The following is a 25,241-nucleotide window of genomic DNA, read 5'->3' on the forward strand; positions in this document are numbered from 1 at the left end:
CCCGAAGGCATACTGGCTGTCCGTGTAAATGTTTGCTGTCGTCCCTGCTGCTAGGATACAAGCTCGTGTGAGGGCAATCAGTTCTGCTGCCTGTGCAGATTTCTGTGTGATCCGGGTGGTCTCAACTACAGTTCGGGCTGTGGTGAATGCATACGCAGCTGAGGTGGTGCCATCGGTGAGTTTGATGCAAGAGCCATCCACCCATAGCTCTCCGTCAGGATCTGGGAAAGCTGTGTCTCGAAGGTCCACTCTACTCCTAGTCTGTTCGTCCGTGAGGGTCACACAGTCATGTATAGGGGGCACATCGGGATCATTCTCAGGCAGAGGCAACAAGGTGGCTGGGTTCAGTGTGGTGCATCGTTTCAACGTGATGTGAGGTGCGAGCAGTGTCAGTTCGTACCCAGTCAGTCGTGCACTGGTCAGGTGTTGTGTCTTGGTCTGGTTTAGGAGGGTGTCAACAGCATGGGGCACTAGTATAGTGAGGGAATTCGAGAGTACGATCCCCTCACTTTGTCAGATAGAGACAGCAGCAGCAGCTACTGCTCGAAGGCAGGCAGGCAAAGCTCTCGCTACAGGGTCAAGAGTGGCGGAGAAATAGGCACATGGTCGTTGTTTGGGGCCGATGGTTTGGGTCAGGACAGACAAAGCGCATCCCTCCCTTTCGTGGGTGTAGAGAGAGAAGGGTTTTGTATAATCAGGGGTTCCTAGGACTGGAGCTGAACAAAGCGCGTCTCGTAGTTCCTTGAAGGAGGATTGGCATTCAGGGGTCCAAGGGAGCGGGAAGGGGACATCTTTAGCCAGTAGGGAAAGTAGTGGCTTCACAATGAGGCTGAAATTTGGCAACCATTGTCGACAGAAGGAGGTGAGGCCTACCAAAGAGCGGACTTGCTTCGGGGTTCTAGGGATAGGGGTCTCTAGAATAGCCTGAATTCGAACGGGTGTGAGTTTTCTCCCATCTTTGGACAAGAGGTGGCCTAGGTAAGTGACTTGAGGTTGGCAGAATTGCAACTTCTTCTTGGAGACCTTGTGGCCGTTTTCCGCGAGGAAGTGCAGGAGTTGGATGGTGGCTGTGACTGCAAGTGGAGTGGTGTCGGCCGCCAAAAGGATATCATCGACGTACTGTTTCACGGAATACTCATGGAGGACACGAGTGGCTTGAGTTATACAGAGAGTGATATCAATGAAATACTAGCAGCACAACCGCTATTACAAAATTCAGACTTGGTCCAGGCACTGGCACAGACTGATGACTGGGAGAGTCTTACTGAAAAGAAACGAGAACAGATAAGGACAGCCATCCATGGCATTATTATGACGGAATACCTGCGCTCCAAAACAGCACCGCAAGGCCTTTGGGTCAATAATGCGCCCAGAATTTTCCTCCATGATCTAGCATTTAGAAGAGACTGGTCTGCGATCTCGTGGAAATGCACTCTCGACTACCTAGTCCTGATTGTAAAAACAGCCAGAAGACTGTCTGAAGCCCTTTTGACACAGATACAAGGCTGTGAAGTCGAACTCAAAAAAGGCATACAACCATCTGTCTATAAAAAAAGATTGGAAGAGATAAATAAAGAAATAACGTAAACTCAAGATTACCTGATGCAGAGTAAATTACAGAAGCTTGGCAAGGATATAAAAAAGTTCAGCCAGGAGAAAATGCATCCATACAGTAAAGAGGAATATAAGACACCCAATCAAAGCTCAGACAATGAAACTGATGGATGGAACTCATCTGAAGGCTCGGAGACAGGTTCCGAAGATTCCGGACCAAGGAGAGGCAAAGGTAGTTATCGATCGCGACCACAAAGAAGAGGAAACAGATGGCCCAGACAACAATTTATGGGCCACCCGATGCCATTTTTCCAGCCTTACATGCAACCATATCCAGGGTGGATGGACCCCTACAATCATGCAACCCAACCGATGCATAACATGATGGGTTTCCCGATGCAAGGTATGGAGAATCAAAACCAGGACTCTTTTTTATCGAGAGGCCAACATCAAAGAGGAAGAAGGAGAAACATCACATGGCAAGACCAACAAACGAATGTTCAAACCCGGAGTATGACATCAGAGAAACCAGGCACGAGCAAGACGAGTCGCTAATAGTGAATCTTAGCGACATCACACTATCTGAAGAACAAGAACCGGTTCTCAACAAAGGTTTAGGCTATGTGCCCACACCTACTTTGGACACTTTCAGACTAAAGTGCGAATTATCTGAATTTTGTCGCACACTCAAAATAAAAGCCCACTTTTCTGGATCAACACGAGTGGTTAATGAAGGTGATACTAACCTTAGGAAGAAATCGACGTTCACTCCCCCACAAAGTCTGGTACCAATTGAAATCCAAGCATTTGAACAGGCCATATGTAAGGGTATTGATGAAATACAGAGGGATGTTAAAAAAACATTCCAAAACCTTACTAAGAAAGAACGCATAGCGTTGGAACAACTCAAGAAAAATGAGGAAATAATAATCAAACCCGCGGATAAGGGTGGAGGCGTGGTAATCCTAGGAAGAGAGGGATATAAAGACCAATGCCTTAAACTACTTGCGGATGAACAGTTCTATACCAAAATCACCACAGATCCAACTTCAAGATTAAAAACCACAATAGCTATGATGGTTTATGAAGCGGAAATGAACGCGTGGATCACAAGAAAAGAGGCTGAATTTCTTATAACATCTGACCCTAAAATTCCCTTCTTTTACTCCTTACCAAAAACTCATAAAAACAAAGTTCCTCCCCCTGGACGCCCGATTGTATCGGGTATAGGATCGGTTTTGGAACCCCTCTCGAAGTTTGCTGATCAATTTCTTCAACCACTGGTCCAAAAGACCCCAGCATATCTAAAGGACACAAGGGTCTTACTAAACCAACTAAAAGACATGCCCTTTGACCCTATGACAATGCTGCTAGTTGGATTGGATGTAGAATCCTTGTACACGAGTCTCCCACAAAAAGAAACAATGGAAATGCTGGAAGACGTCCTCTTCATGGAAGATTGGAAATTTAATACACCTAGACATTTTGTCCTCGAATGTTGCCGGCTGGCTCTTACCGAAAATTACTTCGAATTTGATGGTCAATTATTCCTGCAGAGCCATAGTACATCGATGGGGAGTGCCTTTGCCCCATCGGTTGCTGGGCTCTATGTGAGCAATTTTGAAACCTCGAATGTCCTTACAACTGAAAACCCGTTCGCTTCCAGTATACTTTACTGGAAGCGATATATTGATGATATTCTGCTGATCTGGCGAAATGATCATGACCTGAAACAATTCACCGATTGGCTAAACACCAGAGACCGGTGGCTTAGATTTACACATACAGTTGACAACAACAGCATCGACTTTTTGGACCTCACCATCTATATCAAAGATGGAAAAGTAGAGACAAAAACCTTCCGAAAACCCACTGCTAAGAACAGCTTGTTATCCTACAAGAGTTACCATCCTCAACCATTGAGAGATAACCTGCCGTATAGTCAGTTTCTGAGACTTAAATGAAACTGCAGTCAGGAGACTGACTACAACAAACAATCTAAGGAACTGAGTGACAGACTCCTAAAAAGGGAGTATAAACCCTCAACGATATCTAAATGTCGTAAAAGGGCTAAATACCAATCTAGAGACTGTCTCCTTGCAACTATCCAAAAAGCACCAGAAGAAGACCTTATGACATGTGTCACAACCTTTGGACCAGCAAAGTATCAAGTCAACAAATTGATTAATATGAACTGCCACATACTAAACACAGGCAAATACAATTGGCCCAAGCCTCGCTTTGCCAATAGGCGCACAAATAACCTCAGGGATCTGCTGGTACATACCCGCCCACGACAAAAAACTGTATTTAGACAAATCAGAGATCCACATATGACACCTGTAACGGGACATTATCCCTGTGGAACGTGTTTGGCATGTAAATCTACTACTACAACCAAAACTCTACAATTGACTCCAACTTTCAGTTGGATTCAGAAACAACATAATAACTGTAATTCATCACATGTGATTTACATGGTAACATGTCCCTGCGGAAAGAACTACATCGGGATGACGTGTAGGAAGGTCAAGTTACGAATTGGAGAACATAAGAGTAATATTCGACTTCAAAAGAATACAACTAAGCTCTGTTCTCATTTCACAGAGTTGGGCCACACCATCGAGGACTTAAAATGGACAGTCATTGAGAAATTACCAGAAGGGACTCTAAACGCTGAAAAAATTCTCTATGAAAAAGAGCAACGCTGGGTAGATCGCTTGAAGACAAATAAATATGGCCTGAACGATGACATCTCATGGCACCATTTTGCACGTTAATTTAACCACACTTAATTTAACCACACTTGACTCTTGCATACCACATTGCCTCAACCTTCCACCTCAAACCAATGAATGTTTTTGATTGATTTTTTCTAATTATGATTCCCACATACGCAAAAAACTCGCCTATTGACTAAGCTTTATATTGACTAGTGAGTTACCCGAGTCCAATTATACAGAATGAAACTACTATTTGTAACTATACGAGTCACTAGAGTCAATAGCCTTTTGTCTATTTCTATTAATTGAAACTCTATTCATTGCACTAGTATCCCACAAATATGAGCCGTATGCCAATCCATGCATGTACACTCAATGAATGTATATTTATGATAGACGAATAAGAGCCTTTATGCCAATTCATTGCAATGCCTATATTTAACACCCCATAGGATAGGCTAAATATGAATTTTTTGTTTTTTGAGTTAGACTCACGATATTCGTTTCCAGTACAAACATATAGTTATTATTTATTTTATTTTTTAAGAGGAACTATTTGCCCTGTTTATAACAATTTATTGGTAGGAGGTTTCTACACGAGAGACCGTAAGCTCAGAACAGTCCTCTCTCTATGACTACATCAAGCACTCTAGAAAACCCCGTAGGAAGCATGGTTTCCGCGTCCAGAGGGCAGAGCCAGCACAAGACGCGGAACCTGCTTCCTTCACGGGTGAGACCTTAGAACTAAGCACCTTTCCCGACTTCATTACAACAGTTTGATCGGGTGAAGTAACTTTGACTCTCTCCTTCTTTTTCCTTTATACTGCGTATTTAGCCTGGGACTATTTAGTCCTTCCCCTCTGAGGGAAAATATCAAGAGCGTTTTTTAGGTAAGAGAAACCTTTACATATACACGGGTTCTTTATCATGCATAATCCCCGTTTTTACGCTTTTCATAATGTTTTGGCCGGTGTTCCTCTCTGCCTGTCTCTGCTTTCTCCCTTACTCACAGGTTCACGGAGAATTCACCAATATAGACAGGTAAACGAATTCCCATTACAATTGGTTTATTTTATATAGTGATTCACTATGGGCGCATTTGTTTAGATTGATTCACGAACTAGCCTGGTGTACAACTAGTCCCTTTGCTATATATATGATACAAAAACATGCGTTATCCTGATTGAATACATGGTAAAAAGTAAAACTAAGAATGTGTGTGCTTTCTAACATTCCAGGGTTAGCAATCAGTATAAAATACTATCATGTTTCTTCGCCTACCCTTACCTAATGTCTAACATTAGTAGTGCGATGTCTTGAATTGAAACTTGTTATTTGGCACTTAAGGCTTTCCAATTATTGTGCTATATTAGATATATATATTCATGAAGTATTGCTCTCACCTTTTAATTCGCCACCAGCATTTCCTTGAGGTGTAAGTGAATAAATATCACACATGTAAATTACATATGCAAATACCACGGAAAACTTAAATTACCCCATAATATCTCTTGTTTATTTCAGGTGGAATTAATTATGAACCACAGTGGGTAAGACTAAAACTTTAGAACCCGCTTCATACTACACAAATTGTGCTAGTATTTTTAACATTCTATGTTATATGTTTTGTCCTGACGAAGGCTCCATAGACCCTTTTGGGCCCAGTGAGCTGAAACATGTCGACGTATGTAACCAAAAAGTGATATGCTTGAGACTCAATAACTCGGTCCGTATAGCATACCCATCCTCTATATTTTTAAATTAGTTGTCCAACAACAAAATAAAGTACGAGTGTTGCTTGGAGACTATTTTTAATTAAGAAAAACCTGTTTGTGGGGTTACACTTGGAGATCTCTGGAGACTACCACGTTACACCAGAGACTGCCTCGGGTGAGGCTGGCATGGTGCACGTTGTCAAACCCTATGATAAATGCCACAACGCTAGTGTGGGGCGGAGAATCAAGATAAACCGCTTCTTAAATACACAGCGTTTATGAGGGTTTTTCAACAGATCTCCTGGCAATGTGGTTACAAGTGTCCTATCTACCTTTGATTAACTGTACTGTATCAACACCACTCCCTCCGGTAACTGGACTGCATCCAGCTGTCTCTTGAGGGCCTGGCTGTAGATGCTTGGACTTTCAGTGTAGCCCTGGGGTGCTCTACAAAATCTATATGAGCGGGATTTTAAAGTGAAGCCGAAAAGGTAGCGGCTGTCTGAGTGGATGGGGATGGAGAAAAATGCGTTCTTGAGATCGATTACCGTGAAGGTGGTGGCAGTGGAAGGAATCAGGGTCAGAATGGTGGTGATGTCTGAGACCACAGGGTACTGGGGTACGACTACTTTGTTGACTTCTCGTAGGTCGATGATGAAGCGGTACGCTTTTTCATCTCCCTCACCCTGCTTCTTTACAATGGGTAGGATAGGGCTGTTGCAAACATTGCTAACTACTTCTTCTACCACTCCTGCGTCTAGCAGGGACTGGATGATTTTTACCAATGCCTTCTCGCCTTCGGGCGATATCCGATACTGTGGGAGTTTTGGGAGCACTGCGTCCTGTCGAACAGTTATGTGTACAGGGTCTATCATCATGCGTCCTACGTCCGAGTCAGTCTTTGCCCATAGGTACAGAGGTAGGGTGTCGAGTAAGGACAAGTCAGCGTCAGTGATGGAAAACATTCGTTGTGTGTGACAAGATCTGAGCAGCGTTGGGTTGTCGTACAGAATGACTCGAACTCCGTCTTGTGAACACCTAATAGTAGCTCGAAAATGTTTCAACAAGTCAAGTCCCATAATAGCGTCGGGGGTGTTGGAGGAGAGCAAAAACGTTGTGTCAGTGGTGTTATTGTCCAAGTTAAAAGAGATCGGTGTGGACAAGGGATTAGTGGAGGGCGTTCCATCAAAACCTATTGATGTCACATGTGAGCCAGACAAGTGTGCCCTGGGATTCAATCGTTTAGACAACGCACTACGTGTTGCACCAGTATCTACCAGAAATGGAGACTTCGTACCTAGGACCTTAGCGGTGACATAAGGACCTTGCTGGTCAACATAGAGCTCGACTGGATCCCTTCCTTGCCCTTGGCAGTCCTATGCAAAGTCGTGGGCATTGTTGCAGTCAGACTGCTGGCACTGATTCTGTCAGGGACGGTCAAACGTGTTCGGTCTGCCAGGTCTGTCATTGTAGGTGTCGTTTGTGTGCCCTCGTCCCTGTCCTCTATTTCTCGGCCCGCCCGCTACGTCTCTCGTGTCTTTATTTCTGAGTGCTTCTTGCAGAGCAGGACATTGAGACTTCCAATGGCCAAATCCTTTGCTAAAACGCACACTGGTTCTCATCGAGGTCTGTTCGTGGAGCGCCGGGTGCGGGTGTGCGGTCTCTAGGGGGTGGATTTCTAGGGGCATTCGACTGGTAGTTCCCTCTATACTGTTCCCTTCCTATAGTCACCCCTTGCAACTGAGCAATCATCACCCTCTCTTTCAAGTCCTTTTTCTTTTTCTCAGTCGCTCGATCGTTCTCGTTCTTTTGTCGTTAATAGTATTGAGCCATCTGAAGGATAGCTGCGGGCTTGGAGGCCGCCCAACTACTCTCGCTAGTCTGTAGTTTCTGCGAGACTTCTGGTATCAGGCCTTTCACATAGTTCTGGACAAACAAGTGATGTCCGGTTGCAGTGGTCATGTCCTGGCCGCTGTTATCGGAGAACACCATTTCAAACCAGGAGAAGTATTCTGATACGTCTTCCTGTGGTTTCTGGCGACAGGCCGTTACTATCGACCAGTCCACCTTCCTTTCTGGGACTAAGGTTTTTAATTTCTGCACGATCTTATCTGGTAGGTCTAGAATAGCTTTCAAAGGTTTCTGTCCCAGCTCTCGCTGTTTGTCTACATCACCGAGTTGTATCCAGGTATGTCCGAACAGCTCAAGGTGGTCGACTTTCCGGATTTGCTTCCACACATCAGCTGGCAGACATAACCCGAAAAACAAATCGATATCCGCTAGGGTCATAATCGTCGAACACAAAGCGGTTGCTAATTCTGTATAGAAGGCTGTGGGGTTCTTTCGCAGATCAGGCAAGGACTTTCGGAAAGTCAGGATGTCTTGCCGATCCCATGGTTGGTAAACCCAGTTGTAAACTACCCTCCCTCTCGCATCTTGGTGGTTAATATCGTCGTGTGTTCCCTGTCCTCGTGGGGGGACCCAATAGGGAGCGGCCTCCTTTATGGGCATCATAGTGTCAATTTTTTACACTCTGGCTTCAGTCGGTGCAGGAGTCGTGGTGTTAGTCTCTGGTTTCAGTTCGGTGAGGTGGCGGAAAACTTCAAGCGTACGCGTGAAGAGGTTCGCCACATCACACTCGCCCCCATCTCCGACATCAACTTTCCTATACAGAGTCGTTAGATTTTCAGGGCCTTTTCCTTGGTATCGGTCCTCGTAGGCATTAAGGGTGTGGTAACAAAGGCGTACGACAAAGTGTTGTCTGTGGCTATTGGCATATGTATTGTATATATCCGTTACATAATCCTCACTTTCCTTTCGCACCACCAGTGTCTTTACAATCTTATCGATCCCAGCTCGTTCATCCTTACTTAATCTATTCGATCTCGCAGGGTCCTTCCTCCCAGCTTCGGGATCATCTAAAGTCGCTGCTCACGCTGCGCTGAGTGCGAGGGGTTCGGTCGGCGCAGAGGCCATGAGGACCGAGGCTCCGGCACTACTCTCGCCTGTCGTCTGTGGTTGCGGGCAATGCGCTAAGAGTTGGAAAGGGGCATATGGAGGGGGCATGTAGACGATCGGGGGACCTAGTAGTAAATCATCGTTCGTTCGCTGTTTCGAAGGTAGCTCGGGGTAAAGTGTAGAGGGTGTCCTGACGGGACACTGGCCCGATGATTCGGAATCTTGTTTTAGCTTGGTTTCCTCTCTTTCTTTTATTTCTTCCTTCAATTTGTTAGCGGCTAGGTGAGCTGCTTTGCGTAATTCCTTTTCTAACCTGACCTCATTTCTCTTTTTCCGCTGTTCTGTTTCTTTGCGCCACATGCCGAAGCTATCGAGCATAGTGGGTGTTGTCTTATTGTTATAAAGGGCTGTTCCCAGCGCGTTTATTTTATTGTTATCAAAGGATCCTATCAGTGGCCACTGATTTTCCCGATCCTTTCTCGTGTATTTATGCCACAGCTTACTATAAGCCACGGTGACTAGTCCATATTTAGTAAACATGTCCTTATTAGGGGTGCTCTCCAGTGGAGCCGGATGGTTCACCTCTAATAAGCGGTCCGGGTTGAACCAACTACCAACAAACGGGGCGAAGATAGGCATGACGGGTTACAAAGGGGACAAAAGTCTGCACTACCTATCCTTCACTATACGCAAAGACTAAACAGAGTATTGCGACTCTGTGCTTATTTGTGAATAGAGAATAACCCAAAGAGAACCAATTCCGAACGATCAATGTTCGGATAAACAATCAATCAAATGAGGGATAAAAATAGGCACGACGGATTACAACGGGGGCAAAAGCCTGCGTTACCTACCCTTCACTATCTGCAAAGACTAAACAGAGTATTGCGACTCTGTGCTTGTTTGCAAATAGAGAATCTCTAAGGAACAATCAAATGAGTAATACTAGTATTTTCAAACAATCAAACAATCAATTTGCAATTCGTCGTGTTACACAACCTTACCCGGACCGTATGGACGGTTTCTTGTCTTCCGCTTCAAGCGCCCGATCGTCCTCTATTCTCCGTAATTGCTGTGGCACTCCTGATGGTTCCCAGTCAGGACCGTAGATCACTCGAGAGAGGTCTGCTCAGAACCGGTGAAGTTCAGATGATCGGCTGCCAGACGGGGGTCTATCGGGCAGGAGCTCTTCCCGATCTTTGCAGTTGTTCACACTGTGGTCGGGACCTCTCCCACTGGATCCACGTGTCGCTGATGGGCCCCACGTTTGGGACGCCAATTGTTAAAAGGTAGGGCCGAATTCGACCAAGAACCCTTCAGTATTTGCCCGGCGTTAGCCACCTCTCATACCATTCGAGATTACCAAACAAAAAGGCAGGCGCTGGAGACGGAAGGCAGGAAACAGGAGTTTATTCCGACGGAGCAGAACACGTCAAATCAGACAACAGGGTATCTTCTCGAGGTGCTCTAACCGCATCTCTGAGGCCTGGCCTCTTATACACAAGTTTATGGCTTTATTACATTTATGACATCCGTGGTATTTGCTTTGAAGTACGAAAAAGGCATCTTTGGAATCCCTGGTTCAGGCCCGTTCTCACACATATCTACATTAGGGGTCCCCACCAAAATCTCAGCATGATGGCTATCGCGCAGCTGGACATTCCGCTGGGAACAGGAATGCGGGCGATCGGTCGGATCTAGGGGTGTGAAGGCATTGATTAATCCCCGCTCCTTTGATGTGAGGCGAGGTCCTACTGTAGGGGGCAATAAACCGTATCTGTTGGGCTAGGTGATGGCCTGGGGTCAGGCCGGACAATCGGGCAGGGAGGAAGAGGTTATCAAAAGGGCCTGTTCTATGAATGAGATGAAAGAGTGAGGGGGTTCAGCACGGGATGTGGCTCGGAGACAGGGTCACGCTGGAGGTGCGTTTATGGCCCAAGCAGGAGAGACCGGGGGCTGTCGGGGCTCAGGGGGGGATGCTTGCGAGGCAAGAGAGTGAGGGGGGGGAGAGACGCGCTGGCTATTGGGAGTGGGCAGAGAGGCCATGGCAATCAAAATGGCTGCTGCTTACGCGCACGTATGGATCTGAAAAGGACAAGATGGCGCCGATAATGTTTACTTTTTATGTGAGTAAAATACCCAGGCAAAATCTTAATAGAACACTAGCACATGGACAATAACATTACCCAAACATAGTTTGGAAGTACTAATTAAGAAAGAACTGAAAAAACGTTTTGCACATTAAGTGTATTTTAATTTCTATTGTAAAACATGATTTGAATGATAAAAAGGATTTAAGTACATTTATATCGATACATGATAAAATGTTCCAGCATTATAGCATATGCATGAAACTAGACATACATCAGGTACATATATAATACACATAAAAAGATGGTTTCCTGTCATAATGTTTACGCCACAATCCAGATTTTAACATTCTGGGTAACAGAACCTAGTGAGAGCCAGACAAGTCACCCCCATCATGGATTTCCATGAGTTGTCTAGTTTTCAGAAATGTATAGGTTTCCTAGGTTTCCCTAGGAGCCAGCAGAGCTAGGTTTCAAAATCTAAAGCACAGCACTTTGCAAAGTAGTGTCAGATTTCACTTTAAAATGTGGTGTGTCCATGTTGCGTTTTGGGCCATTTTCTGTTGCGGGAAATAGGTTTGCCCACACAAGGAGGGAAATTTCCAACACAGAAATTTGAGGAAAATGTGTTTTTTTGGACAACGTTTGAGGTTTGCAAGGGATTCTGGCTAACAAAACCTGGTGAGAGCCAGTGAAGTCACCCCACCCTGGATTCCCCTGGTTGTCTAGTTTTTAAAAATATATAGGTTTTCTAGGTTTCTCTAGGTGCCGGCAATGCTAGGGTTCAGAATCTACAGCTAGGCACATTGCCAAAAAAGGGGCTGTTTTCACTGTGAAAATGTGGCGTGTCCATGTTGCGTTTTGGGCCGTTTCCTTTCACAGGCACTAGGCCTACCCACACAACTGAGGTAACATTTTTCACGGAAAACTTTGGGGAATGCGCTGTGCGTGAAATTTTGTGGATACACGCAGATTCCAGAACTTTTCACCACAGAAATGTGAGGAAAATGTGTATTTTCTTTACAGATTTTTAGGTTTGCAAGGGATTCTGGGTAACATAACCTAGTGAGAGCCACACAAATCACCCCATCCTGGATTCACCTCAGTGTCTAGCGTTAAAAAATATATAGGTATGCTATGTTTACCTAGGTGCCTGCTGTGCTAGGATACAAAATCCACAGGTAGGCACATTCCGAAAAAAAAGTCAGTGCCTAGTGGGCTCTCTGCTGCCCTGGGGAGGGGGGAAATCAGGGGCTATTGCCGCAATATGCCTCAGAGGGGGGCAGGAAGACTGTGGCTATTCTTTTGGGGGGGTGGGGGCTTTGGGATGCCCATTCTGGATAGCCCCCACCCTTGCGTATAAAAAAGCCAGTATTTCAGGTTCACTGAAATGACATCAGAGCGATGTGCGCGCTGATCGTCATTTCAGGGAAACCCTAGGGGAGTTCTTGGGAGCTGGGGTAGCTGTTCCCCAGCTCCTGAGGCTCTTGGGGGGTAAAGGGAATCCATTGCGTCGGACGTGCGGTAGCCGTCCGACACACATGAGCACTGATGCGTTGGATGGCTCCCGCGCGTCCGACGCATCGAAGGGGTTAACGGTATGAAGAAATATATAAAGAATAAAGACAAATGGCACTACACACAGGGGCATATTCTCAAGGAGCTATCGCCGAGTAATCGGCACCTTGTTGCAGCCAAAGTGGCGATCAATTTATCTCCTCATTCACAAGCAGGTTCTAACAGCCTATATCACCAGTTTACTTGTGATAGCAGCCGCAAAAAACGGTGCACAGACATAATATCGACTCCACAATATCGAATGGACAAAATATCGAGTAAAAAATATCGAATATAATAAAATATCGAGAACAAAAATATCGTTGTTAAAAATATCGATTACAATAATGATAATAAAATATCGAGTCCAAAAATATTGACTCAAAAATATTGACATGACAAAATATCGATTAATAGTCTAAGTAAAAAATATCGATATTATGTTGAAAAAAGGTAAAAAATATAAATAAAGTGTAATAGTAATATAAATTGTAGTTAATGTTTAGGAGCGGGATGTTGGGTTAATAAGGGATAAGGGTGGGGAGTAATTTAAAATAAGGGTGGGGAGTAATTTAAAATAATTAATTAATTAATATATGTTTGTAAATATTTTTATATTTTAATTAATTGGGAAATAATTAATATTAATTAGTTGATTAATTTATATAAATTTCTATAAACATTTTATTAGTAATTAATTGGTAATTAAATAATATTAATTAGTTAATTGGAAAATAAATCATATGAATTATTTAATTAATTAATATACGTGGTAATAAAATTGTATGTAGTAATTAATTGGTAACTAATTATTATTAATTAGTTAATTGGAAAATAAATAATAATAATTATTTAATTAATTAATATAATTGGTAATAAAATTTTATGTAGTAATTAATTGGTAATTAATTATTATTAATTAGTTAATTGGAAAATAAATAATATAAATTAGTTAATTAATTAATATAATTTGGTATAAATTTTGTATTAGTAATTAATTGGTAAATAATTAATATTAATTAGTTAATTACATTATTTAGAGTAATTGTTATATATATAATATTTTGTTATAGTTCATTAAATATTTGGTGAAAAATTTATTAATAATTACATGAAAATAATTACAGCTAATGTGCTAAATTTTTTTCATATTTGTTATTGGTATAAATTGTAGTTAATGTTTAGGAGCGGGATGTTGGGTTAATAGGGGATAAGGGTGGGGAGTAATTAAAAAGAAATAATTAATTATGATATGTTTGTGAGAAATTTAAATTATCATTTAATTGGTAAAGATTAAATATTAATTTGTTAATTAATTCATATAATTTGGTACATATTTATCATTAGTAAATAAATAGTAATTAATTAATATTAATTACTTGATTTAATTATTAATAAATATTTTTTTCCATATATTGTTATTATTAAATATTTGTTTGGGAATAAATATTATACATAATTATATTTAATTAATTACAGCTATTTTGCTAATATATTAACTTATTAATTATAGTTAATTAATCATTAATAGTTAATTAAATAATATTAATTACATTTGGGTACAGGAGGAATTTTAGTGTTCAGGGTCAGTTTTCTCTCTTTAGGTAAAGGGGTATTTTTATGTTTCAAGGTCAGTTTTCAGTTTTAGGGTAAAGGGGTATTTTTAGAATTCAGGGTCAGTTTTCAGTTTGTGGGTAAAGGGGTATATTTAAGGTTCAGGGTCAGTTTTCAGTTTTTAGGTAAAGGGGTATATTTAGGGTTCAGGGTCAGTTTTTATTTTGTGGGTAAAGGGGTATATTTAAGGTTCAGGGTCACTTTTCAGTTTTTGGGGAAAGGGGTATAATTAATGTTCTGGGTCAGTTTTCAGTTTTTGGGTAAAGGGGTATTTTTAGGGTTCAGGGTCAGTTTTCTGTTTGTGGGTAAAGGGGTATATTTAAGGTTCAGGGTCAGTTTTCAGTTTTTGGGTAAAGGGGTTTCTTTAAGGTTCAGGGTCAGTTTTCAGTTTTTGGGTAAAGGGGTATTTTTAGGGTTCAGGGTCAGTTTTCAGTTTGTGGGTAAAGGGGTATATTTAAGGTTCAGGGTCAGTTTTCAGTTTTTGGGTAAAGGACTTTATTTAAGCTTCAGGGTCAGTTTTAAGTTTGTGGGTAAAGGGGTACATTTTTAGGTTCAGGGTCAGTTTTAAGTTTTTGGGTAAAGGGGTATATTTAATGGGTAAGGGTCAGTTTTCAGTTTTTGGGTAAAGGGGTATATTTTTGGGTTCAGGGTCACTTTTCAGTTTTTGGTGAAAGGGGTATAATTAATGTTCAGGGTCAGTTTTCAGTTTTTGGGTAAAGGGGTATTTTTAGGGTTCAGGGTCAGTTTTCAGTTTTTGGGTAAAGGGGTTTATTTAAGCTTCAGGGTCAGTTTTAAGTTTGTGGGTAAAGGGGTATATTTTTAGGTTCAGGGTCAGTTTTAAGTTTTTGGGTAAAGGGGTATATTTAATGGGTAAGGGTCAGTTTTCAGTTTTTGGGTAAAGGGGTATATTTTTGGGTTCAGGGTCAGTTTTCAGTTCTTGGGTAAAGGGGTATTTTTTGGGTTCAGGGTCAGTTTTTAGTTTTTGGGTAAAGGGGAATTTTTAGGGTTCAGGGTCAGTTTGGGGTTTTTGGATAAAGGGGTATTTTTTAGGGTTCAGGGTCAGTTTTCAATTTTTGGGTAAAGGAGATTTTTTTGGGTTCAGGGTCAGTTTTCAGTTTTTGGGTAAAGGGGTATTTTTTAGGGCTCAGGGTCAGTTTTCAGTTTTTGGGTAAAGGAGAATCTTTTGGGTTCAGGGTCAGTTTTCAGTTTTTGGGTAAAGGGGTATTTTTAGGGTTCAGGGTCAGTTTCCAGTTCTTGGGTAAAGGAGTATATTTTTGAGTTCATGGACACTTTTCAGTTTTAGGGTAAAGGGGTATTTTTAGGGTTCAGGGTCTGTTTTGTGTATATAAAGTGTGAGAAAAAAAATTATAAATATTACAAATAATTGAAAGATTTTTGTGAAAAAATGTTGCTCATTTTTATGCTAATAATAATTTTTTGAAATACTCAGCAAAAAATATACTACTAATATAGGTTAATAATATTTATAAAATATATATATATATTTGACAAGTTTTACACTATAACATTATACTAAAGTAGCTATTCTAATTTATACATGGTCAGTCTTCAGCACCTTTCCACATATTACTTTCACTTGAGTAGGAATAGTAAATAATAATTGGTCAGTGTCCAGCAACTTCTCTGATAATACTTTGACTGGAGTAGGAATAGCAATTATTAATTGGTCAGTGTCCAGCACATTTGCATATAATTTTACATTAGTGTGTTATTATATTACAAGACAATGCAAAATGGATGTTTTCAAAAAACTTTATTACAATTTTCCAATTTTTTCATGTGTAATACAATACAATCACTATCAAATATAACATAAACATTTTTGGAAATGTTGTATTTGCAGAATAACACATTATCATTTATGTACATGTTTTAATTTGTCACACAACATTTTTTCACAACATTTTTTATGTCAAAACATAATATTATTATCAATCACTTTCGGTAACAAGTATTTATATTGAAATAAATAAAATTCAAGTTATTTTTCTGTTTCTTCCATTTATATTTAATAATGTTAATATTATATATTAATATTATTTAATTGTAATATATACATTTTTATGAAGTAACATGACAATTATTATATTTGCTCAAGATATGGAAATAATAATTAAGACATTTTTTTTCACATATTTCTGACAATGTTGTTTTTAAATTATACATATAAATATATTATGTTGTTAACTTTATAACTGTAAAGGGGAATAATATGTTTAATAATAATATCTGGTATTTGTAAAAGATTATTTATGCAATTATATACTTTTATAATACTTAGACATTATTATAAAAAAAATTAATTAATAAAAATAATAACAAATATATTTATTATTATTATTATTAATTAATAAACTTAAACATTTATCTTTTCTTTTCAGAAATACATACATTCAGAGAAATAAAAATACATTATTTAAGGGCATTATTTATATAGTAAATGGTTATAATTTTTATATTAATAATAATAAATAAGTTATATTATTTATTATTATTAATTATTTACAAAACAATTAATAATGTTTAGTTATAAACAAACACAAACTTATTCCTATAAATGTACACAAAAATAAATTTTTTACATATATCATTTCAAGTGTTACATAATTATTTAATATTATTAATATATATTAATTAATATATATTAATTAATATTAAAGAAATAAAAAAAAATGAACAGTTTAAATTATAATGAGTCTACTTTATTAATTTGTTACAATAACAATGTGTATGTATTATATTTTTATACTATAGCATTGTATTTTCTATGATACCTTTTCAAAATTGGTTTAAGGGGACTACTTTTTTACCGCGTAAGGTTATTGCGCTTCATTCAAGACTGGAGAAGCTCGCGGTTGGGAGTTGCTTCGTGTGGAGAGAGGTAAGGTAAATTTTATATACCATTTATGACTGAGTGGTAATGTTTGAGGGTATATTCGAACTGTGTAGTGTTTTTGTGTGTATGTATGATTTGTTAATGTAGCGTTTAGGTGTAATGTCGTCGTTATAGAGGCGTCGTGTATGTTTTAGTTCTAGTGTTATTTGAATTGTTAGGAAATGTCTTCTTACATGGTTAATGTTAATTGTGAGTGTATTTACAAATTTTATGGGCTATTTGTGGGTGGGTTTCGTTATGTATGTTTTTTTACAGGTTCCGGTTCCTCGCATGAAAACTACATGGAAGGAAGCGTGTTTTTTTTCGGAGATACTAATGTATGACTTATTATGGTTATATTTTTACGTGTATCTCCTATTTTTCGTGTTTGCAAGGAGCGGATTTTAATAATTGTAACCTTTTTTCGGGATTTTTGAGGGTTTTGTATTGGATTGATACATTGGTATGCGTCACCGTTTTTTTTAAAGTTGTGTGTATATCACTTTAAATACTAAAGTGTCCACACTACTGTTTTCGGGATTTCCTGGAGCGTTTATTTTATTTTTACATAATTTTCGGGTTTTTGATGGTTTCCCATATTGGATTTTTCGTACTTTGTAATGGATTGTATTGATTGTATTTTGCTTCATTACGTCTCTTTCATCTACAGAAATTGTAATTATTTTTATATTTCTATTTATTGGGTGGGAAATGTCGATCTTTATGTAATGTGTATGTGTGATGTAATTATAAATATTGCATATTTGTTCAGAAATAATGTGCAAAATTTTGATAAGTTTGTCAAACAAATATGTCTTATTTATAATTGTTTAGAAATGTTTATGATTGTTATATGTATCATTATTGTAAGAAGATATTAGTATATTTAGTCGACATTTTTATAGTAGGGTTTTAGCTATTATTGCCAGATATTCTAATCCTCTAGTTGTAGGGTATAGTGTGACTTGACTTTGCAGTAGTCGGAACATTTGTTTAGTTTGTTTACTTAGTTTTGGACCAATTTGGGTCACAGATTGTTCCATTCTTAGTTCTTGATAGCTTTGTTCTTTTATCAAAGCTTCTATAGGTTATAGAATGTGGGTCTTGTTCTGCTTGTGGTAGCTTGGAAAGCATTATGCCACCCTTCTACACTGTTGTTGGTTTTAGACTCTTGGTTTAAAGTACTAAGATAGACATTCCACCAAGGGATTTGGAATTTGGGTTGGCGTCGATGTCCAGATCTGTGCAACCTTCCCACCCAAGTATCTTCGAAATAATCCAGTAATGGGGTTAGTTTATCTTCATTCCTCTTGTAATATGTGCTGTCAATTAATAAATTATAGTGTTCCGCTACATCGGTAACAGGAACGTAGGCCAGTGCTATCAATTTTTTAATTTGATAGGCAAAGGTGCTATCTGTTGAGTACAAAATACTTAAAGTTGATTTTTGGAGATGTCTCCATATGCTCTGATTGAAATGATAGTAGCAACCCTGGATTGCTGTGTGGGGAAATAATTTCAAAATGCTATTAATCATAGCTAATTCGAAATCAATAATTATTTTTTCTGGAAAATAATTATTGATTTCATTTTTGAGAACATTTAATATTTCTGTGTAAGTGTTTTGCTGTTTGTTTGGTGGCAAACAGTAAATGAAAGGGATGTTATAGTTATGGTATAACCCGTGGATGGAATATAGTTGATAAAAAGGTTTTGGGCATGGTTTAAATGTTCCATCCATCATCCATTGGGGACACTGTTGGATTTTTCTTAAATTACTTGCAGTTGCAAACATTATGATTCTGTTTGTACTGCTTTCATTGTCAAAAAGGATACATTTGTCTTTATTGTGTGTGATGGACATTTCTGGTGAAATAATAATTTCCTCAAAAGTAGTAGGGTTGGGTGGGGTTGTGGAAGTGCGTCTTTTAGTGTATGCAATTGTGCGTTTTAGGGAGTCAATAGAGGGTAGTTGACCTGAAGCATGGGCTGGGACTTTTAACAGTTCCTCTTTAAGGATTTGTGTTGTTGGTCTATCACTTTGTGTGCTAGCAGTCTTTATACTTTCTAAAGCATCTCTTATTTCAATTTCTGTGACATTGGGGGGATGATTGTGTTCCCTGGTAAATAGCACATTAGTTTCCTCTGTAGTAGCCCTTCCATAACATTTGTTTGAGTAATATTTTGTACATTTCCAGAAAACTTTTCTACCACTTTGTCTTACCTGGCTATAAACATAACCCATATAACATAACAGTAATTTATTTTTCTGTGACATAACAAATTCTGCACCTTCTGTCATTTTGTTTTACTTGTTCTAGGAAAGAGTAGAAAGAAACAAAATCAAATAACATATATTTCACTTAGTGGTGCTAACATAATTAATGTTGTATTTATACTTACGTTTACTAAAAGTAGTAATCACAAATGCAGAACTGTATTTTGAAGGACTTTCTTGTATGTATTTCTTTATTTACTGTTGGTATGAAAATATAGAAATGCTAAGTTAATGTTTATACATAACAAACGTTTTTCCTAGGAAAAAGCAGTTTTTTAATTTGCTTAGTACTACATTTGATGTGAACATTACATATACTTACTTGTTTAAATAGTTGAGTTGTAGTATTTGGTGGAGTACATCAAGGTAGTAAAGTTTAGATCTGTAGAGAAGATGGAATAAATACATGTCACATATGATAAAAATTATTTTGAGGCGTTGGGAAATTGGAAATATTTAAAAGTATACTAACTTCTAAATATGTACTTTTCTTTGCTGTAGGTAGAATAGATGTATGATGTATTCACAATATCTGTAGAGGAAATATAAAATACATAACATGGTGTTAAGAACATATTTCTTGTTTTTATTGGAAGTTTTAGACAAATTGAAGTATACTTACATTTTTTACAAGGGTAGTCTTGTCTTTTGGTATAGTTGATGTAGGATGTTTTTATTGGATCTGTAGGGAAGATGTAATATGCAAGATATGTTGTTTAGAAATTAGCATTTTAAATATTGGTTGTTTACTAACAAAAACATATATACTTACATGTTTAATTAGTGTAGTTCTATACATTTGTAGTGTTGAAATCGGAAAATCGCTGAATATCTGTGAATAAAATGTTTTAAATTAAGTATGAATCTTGTGAAATACTGTTTAAAAACAGCTGTTGTTGTATAACAGACCATTAATATATACTTACAATCTTATTTTGCAGGGGAAGAAATAGGAGCATGTATTAGGAATTTTTTTGTAGTACTTTCTATCAGAAAAGTAGGAGGAGATAATAATTAAATAAGTGGAAGAGTTAGGAGATATAAGTAAAATAATAGACTACTAATTTACATTGTTAAATAATGGAATGTAACTTACTTGAATGATTAGCTAGTGAGCTGGATCTTTAAAGATGTTTGTTCAGGAACAAAATCTTCAGAGTGTTGGCATCTTCTTTCTATGGAGTTAGCAGCAGCAAATGGTAGAATGCATTTATCCCTTTTATAGTATGTGTATTTTGTGTGCTTGGATTTGATTGGTTGTAGGATGAAAGGAAGGATTGTATAGGCTAGTTTGAATTTTTTTATGTTAATTGGTGTGTTTGTTGATGTGAGAATGGTGGTATGTGGTGCTTTCCGCATTAAAGCAGGTTAGTTGTTAAATAAAATAGATGTGTAAGTGTAAAAATATTATGAAAATTTTAGTTACATGTAAGGATTCTTTTTAAAATGATAGAACGCATTTAATATAATGTATAGCAATGATGATAAATAGTAATGTTATAAAAGTAACAGGTATTATATGTAAAATGTTTTTTGTATAGAGCAATGACTTTTATAGACCATTAATATGGTATTTTAGACATGAAAGGGTACAATAAATAACTCGATATTTGTTTAGAAACGATATTTTTGTACTCTATATTTTAGTAGTCGATATTTTGGTAGTGTTAGGTGTAATTTCATGAACGACGATATATTAGTAGTCGATATTCAATAAGACGATATTTATGTACTCGATATTCTAAATACTCGATATTTTTTAGTCGCTATTTTTGTATTTTGTGTAATAAGTATACAAAGTCGATATTTTTGTAGTCGATAATTATTCAACGATATTATTGCTAGTCGATAATGTGACCGTTGATAATATTTCAGTGATCCGCAAAAAACATCGCCACAGATGACCCCGGCAACTATATCGCTAATGAGATGCAGAGTAGGTATTTCCATGCCAACAGCTGCAACAACACCCCTCCGCAACATTTTCAATGACCAGTCAGATTGGCGAAAAGATCCCAAAACAGGCGATAAGGTGTGTTAGCAGCAGGAAACTAACACCTGCTCTGACCTGGTGTAAAGTCGGACGACAGCCTGCACCAGAAAAGGGAGCCCAGCCCAGAGCCACACCTGAAGGGCAACAGATGCCCTGGAGCCACTGATCATTCACCTCGGAGCCCCAACAACAACAACACCCACCGCCACCACCCCCAGGAGCCCCCCTGCACACACCCCTGGCACGCCACCCAGGTAAAGACATACCACACCAACTACACAAAATCATGTACCAAAGAATCCGCCTGATGTCGCACAATCACATTTGGTGACATGCATATGTCCTCACAAAAATGAGCATCACACATTCACCTTTGAATTAACAAAGTGAAAGTGTGTTCAAATAAACACAGAATAGAAATGAAGACACATGGCGGCTCTCCTCGGGATAATCTGTAGGTCACAGCCTGCAAAACAAAAATCCAGATAAGAAGGTGTGTCTTGCGCTCATCAAAGGACAGAGATAGATTGAAGGAGAGAGAGAGAGAGTGAGAGAAAGAGAGGGAGAGAGAAAGAAAGATGGGAAGAGAGGGGGAGAGAGAGAAAGACAGAAAGAGAGAGAGAGAGAGAGTGAGAGACGGAAAGAGAAGGAGAGAGTAAGACAGAAAGAGGGGGGAGAGAGAGAAAGACGTAAAGAAAGGGAGAGAAAAGACAGAGAGAGAGAGGAAGACAGAAAGAGAGGGAGAGAGAGAAAGATGGAAAGAGAGGGAGAGAGACACAGAGAAAAGAAGAGAGGGACAGGGAGAGAGAGTGCCGACAATACGCACCCAGTCCTCACTGCTCACCAGCTGACACCGGTGTGTCTCCAACCATATGCCGGTATGTACTGCAGTTCACAAGGTCCCACATCTGAAACAGATCCCTCACCTCTAACAGAGTCCAGATACATGAATGGCAAAGTATATAAAATTGCACACGCCATCATCGCCTGTCCACCCCTTCGTACCCAGGCAGCTGCACCCCAGTTCCTCCCGCCACCCAGTGGTGTATGCCCGCCCCTGTGCACCCAGACCTCACTGCTCACCTGCTGCCACTGGCGTGTCGCAACGTGGGCCCACCGGGTGCCGGTGCAAGCCCCGAGCCCAGGGCCCGCGAACATGGCACCCTCCACATCATGCAGCCCCTGCTCTGTGGGCCACCAGGTCGCACATTTGTTTCTGTGTCTTGATTTTGCTATGGCAGAGGACATACCAGTACACAGGGCATCATCGCTGGCTGCACACCCCCTCAGCCCTTGAGGTGCCACTAACTCTGTGACCCACAAGGCCATGCCACGTGGTGGTGGGCATTCACTGCCCACTGGCTCAGGCCTACACTGCCGTCTAGCAGGGCTCATATCGATCGTCACCAGTCCGGACTGCCAGGACGGGGCATCATCGCAGGCTGCACACCCGCTCAGCACTTAAGATGCCCCTACCTCAGTGTACCGAAAGTCACCGTCCCATGGCGGTGTGCCTGTGCTGGCCGCAGTGTATCCGGTGCCACCAAGTCTGTGCCCAAAAAGTCATGGATCCTCTATGATTGAGTATCGTGGTGCAGGCGACAGCATGTCACCTCAGGTCATGGGCATGTGATGTCACTGGGCCCTAGGCCCTCATACCTACATTGACACCACACAGATGCACCCAGATAGAGAGTGGAAATGGCGTCCACCACGTGTGCACAGCTCTTTTTATTGTCTTGTGACTTGTGTGCTGGATGGGTGTGGTGTGGGTGTAAACCAGCCATGAGGGAGTGACTGTGGCATGCTGACTAATAGACCTGTGATCTGCAGATCACTACTGGGAAGACCTGGTACATGTAGCGTTGCCCCACCCATGAGTGTAAGTGGAGTGGGCTGGCCTGGCGTGGCCCAGCATAAGAGTGCGAACAATGACCCTGGGGCTCTGGGTGTGGTTCCGTACTGGGCTGGACAAGGAAGTAACTAATGCGCGTGTCCCTGTTGTTGTGTTGCCGCCACCCGGACCACATTCGGCAATGTGTCACCCTGTGACCCAAGTCCCAGAACATGAGCAACATGGACGTAAGGGGGAATCCCTGAGCCTCCATTCTTTCATACTTCCACACTTGGAAGACCAGAGGCATGACATATCTGCATGATTATGTATGTTTAATGCACATTCATTGGAATGTTGCAGCTGGAGCAGTACAGGGCCATGCAAACACCACTTTACAATGTTGGCCCGCAGGAGGCCAGCCAAAGTACTTTAGGGAATGACAAGTTCATCAGAAGAGGAAGAGTTCAGTCTGCAGTCTGATTGCTATGTCATTGGTTACCAAACAGAATATGGCAGTCCATGTCGAGTTCCAAGGTGAGTGTCGCAGAGTGTATCAGGGGACAGTGGAAAGTGATGATGCAGAGGGCAGAACCAAGCAGAAACAGGTCCTATGGCGGAGATGCATGCTACTGCGTCCTTCTTACCGCAATGGCAGATTCATCCGCATCTTCATCCTCTGCAGTTTCATGTGTCACACGTGTGTGGCAGTGACACATCAGAGGCCGGAGGTGGAAGGTCTGTCGCACAGTGTGGCACTGACACATCAGGGGCCAAAGGTGGAAGGTCTGCCATACTGTGTGGCACTAACACTTCAGGGGGCGGAGATGTGGATGTAGTGGTAGCAGCAGCAAGCATCAGCGCCAGGCCTTGTGGCAGCAATGCCATGAGGATGTTCCTGAGGTCATTGAGGTACCCAGGTACCTCTCACTGGTGTGCACCCATGGCAGCTGCTCTTTCCGCCTGCGTCCGCTCCATGGTCTCCATTGACCTCTGCATGTTTTCCAACACCCATGTGACATCGCTAGTGCCACTCTGACTGAACAGTTGTTCTAGTCTCTGAGTCAGGGCTCCAGGGATGTCAGCCATGCTCCATTGGAGAGTATGGAGTAGACTGTGGGTGTTAGTTAGGGACAGTGAGTGGTCCCTGATGGGACTTAGACATCCATGTATGGCATCTAGTTTGGCTGCCATGTTGTCGAAGCCCACCCACACCTTTCAAGCCAGATTCTCCTGGCACCCCAACACACGGCATTGGAAGGCCATGTGTTCTTTGTGGGGTCCTGGGAGGCAGCCGGGGTGGTGGGTGCTGCCTGCTGTGTGGTCTGTTTAGGGGGGGAGTACTCCCCATAGCAGGGCTGCCCTGCTCCTGGAGGTGGGGTGCAGAGGCTCTCCATGAGCTGTTGGAGGGCGTCAGAGTCGAAGCTGTGGTGGTCCTCTTCGTCATCAGAGAAGAGAGGTTTGGGCTGCTCTGCAGGAGTTGTTGATTGTCCGTCTGCAATGTGAAGGGGAGATGCAGTTTAACAATGTGTTCACCTGTATGTTGTTGCATTTTGCATTTTTTCATTAGGACTGCATGACTGTGTACATTGTGTCTGTTTGGCGGAGCTGTCTATTTGATGAAGCACAGTGGACATTTCAACTACATGACAGATGTGTGTTTTTACTTGTACATTCTCAACTCACATTTCCCTGGAATGCCAATTGTGATTGGCCAGTTTCTACACACAAGCAGCACCTGTTTTGTCCTGTGTTCTGTTGTGGACATGTTGCAGTTTGTACCACATTGTTGTCAATGTTGATGTGCTCTGCATGTTATGTGTGTGTGAGCTGCATTTCGGGGGACTCGCCCCTGCAGCTCTAGATTTGCTGCCCATTATCCCTTACATGCAGTGTGCCTTTGACATATGCTTATACGGTGCTGTGAAGTTGCATACTTGGGTACATTGGTCTCTTGGTGGGAGTTGGAGGTCTGGGGCATGGTTTGTCTGCAGATGTGCTCTCCTTAATTGTGCATGTGTGCCATTGT

The sequence above is a fragment of the Lissotriton helveticus genome, chromosome 3_1, assembly GCF_964261635.1.
Source record: "Lissotriton helveticus chromosome 3_1, aLisHel1.1, whole genome shotgun sequence".
Classification (NCBI taxonomy): Eukaryota; Metazoa; Chordata; class Amphibia; order Caudata; family Salamandridae; genus Lissotriton; species Lissotriton helveticus.